The following is a 5,254-nucleotide window of genomic DNA, read 5'->3' as shown; positions in this document are numbered from 1 at the left end:
TATGTAGAGACTCTGTGTTATGGGAAATGCTTAAAAGTTCACATCAAGTTAAAGTAGAGGTGGACAAAGGAACTACTTGCTATTCCATGTGTCATCTAGTACTTACTAAAAATTCTTTTCTAAGGGTGTTTCAAGGAAAAAAAAATGCCATTTTAAAAAAAATCTAGTTAGGTTGTGAGTGTCTCTGATTATCAAGAATAGAACTGAGACCCTGTCATGTCCATGTTAAAACATTAGTACTTCAGGAGGTAATCTCTTGGTTTTAAAAGCTGAGTTTATAATGGCTGATGACCATGTAAATCTGATTACTCCTTGCTTAGTGTGTTTCCCACTTAAAACATCCAGAGGCTGTACTCATGAAATGAAACCCAAGATAAAATAGAGAACTTTCACATGAATTTAGTCTGCATCACTTTTATTTTTATTTAGATATTTTTATTAATTATGAACATATTTTTATACAGTTCTAATCTCTAGAAATACCTATTTTTTTTTTTAATGGAGAAATTTGAAATATATTCTATGTGGACCTCTGCAAAAGTAGGTATGCTGGGGTTGCACATTGACCTCTACACAAATGATTTTGCTGGTTCCACAGAAAAGACTGCTGAATTACTCAATGTTAAGACCACATCTACAGTTTAAATGCTTGTTCTGCTCTTTGCAGGGCATAGAGGTTCTGCAAAGACTGTGGGAGCACAGGGCTGCCTTTAGGAGGTTGTTGTGGAAGTATTGCTGATGTACAAAGATGGTTTAGAAAACTCTGGGTCTCTCTGTTAAATATTTATTACCATGGCAGAGTATTCCATATCAGCAGTCTTCCTAGGACCAGTGGTGAGCAGAGCAAAATAACAGCTTGACTTGGAAGGGATTGTATGGCAATGTCTAGAGAACAAAAAAGGATGGGGTCAACAATCAGGTCCACGTGTTTCACAGGCACCAGACAACTTTTCTTTTTTTTCCTGAGGCTGACTTTAAGATGGATATTCAGTATATAGTTAAGTCTGTATCTTTCTGAACAGCTGTGTAATTCTACTTTTATTTAGCAGCATGGAGAATGTTGTAGTTTGACGTGGATTTTAGGTTAGCATAGAGAAACTTGCTGCGAGATGTCTGTTTCTTTCTAGAAGGATGGTGTTTTTTGCTGACATTGGGCGGCACTTCACCTGATCTAATAAGAAGGTACAGTGCTGACTCCATATCGTATCCCACTAATTTATCAACTCATTTTTCCTTATGTAGAGCTTGAGTAAAAACACCTGTCAAGCCTAAGGCATATGTAAATTAATGATATGCACTCTGAAAGGCATGTGGTGTTAATATGAAAGGTATTCAGGCAAAAGATTTACAAATGTGAATGCCTAAAGACAAGGTTCTTCACTCATATTTGAGTCAGAGATCTGATTTTCAGTCTCAACACTTGCTTTTCCTCTTGAAGATAATGCAGTCTATTAGGACCCACCTCTCAAGCTCCTCAGGTTGTTTGTGTCTGGGCATCTAATATATGTGTTTAGGTACCTACCTTTAACTTAAGTTCGTACTGCTGTTTCATTCCTCCCCTCTCCTTACCATTGCCGATTTTGGCAAGTGTTCCGTTTCTCAGCACTGAACTAAAATAAACATTATGCTAATTTTTTTTTTTTTTTTTTTCCTAGCCACAAAAAAGATACGTATCTGTGTCTGGATTGTATGTATGACAAATCATTTTGTATGTTGTGCTTGTGTCATGGCACCATTATTTCATTTTTCTTGGCTTTATCTCATTGGCAGGATGACTCTCTCACAACAAATCCATTGTTTTTCTTCCAAATAAATATGAATATATAGCAAACTTGCAAGCAGGGCTAGTTATTTGTATTTTTTAAGCTTGAAGTATACCATCCGGTGCTCATAAGTACCTAGCACCTCTTCTGGATTTCTTGCACAACTTCATTTAGCTTTTGTAAATTTTAAAAACTAATATAGAGAGACCTATGTGTTTAAAATATAAATGATATATATATGGATTAGCATGTAACTGTATATTATTAAACATGCAATGAACTGACTGGTAAGTGAAGTCTAATCTTATGGCTAGCAATGTAATTTATTCAGACTGTATTTTTGTACAGCGCAGTGCACACTAACCTATTGCCTCTGTGTCCTCTATAATGCCTAAAACTGTGCCTAGAAATTCCATTTCTGTCTTTAAAGGAAAAAAAAAAGATAACTAAACACTTCATGTTGTTGATAGTATGGGTTTTTCTGATGTTATTTATTTTTGAGAAGTGTATGGTATGTTTATTAAATTAATCCATCAAAATATGGTTTGTTTTAAATGGTCATTGTTAGCAGGAAAAGACACATGAGTTTTTTTATCAAAACTTTTAAGTTTGCGGTTTTAATACCATTTATGCATTTCACTATTTTTGTAGCTTACATAGTTTTATGTGAAAAAGTAACTGAAATAAAAAAAAAACAACTGTTACACAAACCAAAACATGCCTGTTTTGCTCTAAGTAGAATATGTACACAGCTGAAATGACATAGTTGTCTGTTAGGCAGGCTGAGAAGGAACAGTCTGCTGAGAGTAATGAATATGTCCTGTACTCAGTTACTATAATAAAGGAGTAATGTCAAAATACACAGCAAAGGGCTAGCGAGGGGGGTTAGAGAGGGAGTGCGGTAGGATCTTGCCCCTCATCTCACCTGTCCATAGAACAAATAGCACAAGGTAGGTGTCTGGGTGTCACAGAGCCCATACTGCCTTTATAAAAATGCAAGTATTGTTACATCAGAAAACCAAATTGCTTTTAATGTGCTAAACAACAAGGCCATATGTTGAAATGGGAATCTATACTGAGCACCTTGTTCCAATGGGGGAATTTATTCATGATATACAGGTTTCTTTTTCACATTTCTGATAACTTATACTTTCTTCCCATTTTAATTCTGAAAGCTTGGTTACTTTTCACCCTGGGGAAAAATAAAACAAAAAACAAGTACTTTTTTTGACTCTGAAACAAATTGTTGCAAAAATGGAAAAACATGTTTAAAATACTAAAGACATGATACTGTGATTTTTCTACTTTTTTGTAATTTACTGTCATCCTCTGTATCACTGAGGACCTCTTGTGAACAGGCGGCAGTGTGAAGAAGAGACTACCAGCCAAAACCAGGAGAATGGAGGGCAGAAACCTTGTCATTGGTGGACTATCACAAGCAAGTACAGGCACGAGGGTGGAGTGCGCAGAGTGGAAATCACATGGAAAAGGAATTCAGAGCAGGCAGCAAGTTTGGGAGGGTAAAGAAGGATGGGGAGGTGTCTGAAGATTTGTTTTCTTGTGAAATGCAAGTACAATGGAGGGAGGAAGTTCATGGGAAACTATGAATCCACAGCCACTGGGGAGTGGGCAGGCAAGCCAGAGGTGACGGAAGGTGTACTTCCTGAAATCTGCATTAAAATACTGGTTGTCGTATGTATGGCTTTAGGGGGCATATTCTCCAAGGGTTTGAACTGGACTCAGTGCTCAAATTTTAGGTCTTCTGTGTGTCTACATGTTGGCACAAGGTCAGAGGAGCCCACTGGTTTACTTGGGGAAGTAACAAAGTGTAGGGTGACGGTGCCTTACTCAAACCTTGTCTATCCAAACATGCTGAATGCTAGGAACTGGCCTTCCCCTGAGTGTACCAAAGATGTCCCAGCAGTTTGACAGTCCTGAGCACTTCACAACGTGTTTGGTATCCACCATAAAAGTAGGCCTGTGCTCTGCTGCTAACCAGATGAAGTGTGGCTGGAAATAGGACATGTTATGAACAAGAGAAAATGTGTGGAAGATGGTGTACGAGCTCAAGTTTGTTCCCACAAAATGCATTTTGAACACGAGCAAGCCACAGAGCAGTTGGTGGAAACAAGTGGTCTGAGGTATACAAGTGATGCTGAGCATTCCAGTGTACAAACTCAAGCAAACAAGGCTAAAGCAAAACTCTTTAAGACTTTACAAGATCTTTTAAGTTGATATTTTGGTATTTTGTCTGTAGATAGAGAGTTGTAATGCTTGTTTGTTTCTATACCTTAGAGGAGTACTTCCTAAGTCAACATTTTTGGAGATACAGAGGATTTTTTTCTTCTATATTATTAATTTCCTGACACTCCCTTGATGGAAAGCAGTACTCCTGAGCTTTTCCAAAAGGCAGTAGCTTTAAGTCTTCCAGGTATCAAAAACAAAAAATTAGTGTCTGGAATTTGACACAAGAAGCATTGGGACCTCCAGGAAGGCTGAGTTTTACAATTTTTTTTTTTTTTTTTTGAGTTACTGCACTTTTTTTGATTTGTGAGGAGAAAAGCTGGATCATGCAACCAGGTGGAAAATGGGTTCAGTGTCTCATTAAGATCATGGTCTGTATGTAGTTCCCCTGCAATAAAACTATATGGATCTGCAATCCAGTGGGCCATTGCCTACTCTTAGAGCATCTGGTTTGACTGGTATATAGAAGCTCATAATTCCACGAGGAGTGTATGAATTGTGAGTGAAATACAGGTATTCAACTAAGTTTTGAATTGTAATAGCAAAATCACACAAGGTATATTCAACAATACCTTTTGTGCTCTCAAATAACAGTGTGCTATCCACTATTGCCTATTTTACTTCTGCTTTCCTTTCTCAGCCCATTTTCTTTTGTGTTTACAGAGCCATGATATCATACTATTGAAGTATAAGGTTTGATAGGCCTGCCACTGCAAGAGGATATCTAAATGCGTACAGCTAGACAGCAGGTGTTCATGGTGGAGAAGATCTGGGGGAATGTTATCCCTGATGGTGGGTTCATCTTGGAAATAGATGAATGGTGACTTCTGTGTTTTGGGAATGGTATCTAAGTTGGGTTCAGTTCCTGACTGCCTTGCAGATCCTCTGCCTTGCAGCCCCCTCACCCTCCCATGTGAGAGGGAAGGTAGTAATTTGGCACCTTTCTGTCAAACACGCTGAAGAGCAATATGGCTGAAACACCTAAAGTGTGAGTTTTGGGACAGGCAGCAGAACTGTTTTATGTATCTGGTCATGGTTACTCTAGTGGTACCATGTATGCTATGTCACACTGAAGCAGTTGCACAACAGGGCAGCAGGGAGAAGAGCTGTCTGTTTGCCTTTTGCACACTGCATGGCATCTAATCCTCTTCCGAAAGGTGACTGCACGTCTCTGAGGACTACCGGTCACACTTGACTTGGATAAGGTTTTGGAGTTCAGGGTAAAGTTAACAAGGAGAAAGCAAGAG

Source organism: Pezoporus flaviventris, unplaced genomic scaffold (genome assembly GCF_033815535.1).
Source record: "Pezoporus flaviventris isolate CSIRO_AGI_PZ_B2104156 unplaced genomic scaffold, CSIRO_AGI_Pfla_v1 ptg000015l, whole genome shotgun sequence".
Taxonomy (NCBI): Eukaryota; Metazoa; Chordata; class Aves; order Psittaciformes; family Psittacidae; genus Pezoporus; species Pezoporus flaviventris.
This window is presented reverse-complemented; position numbering follows the sequence as displayed.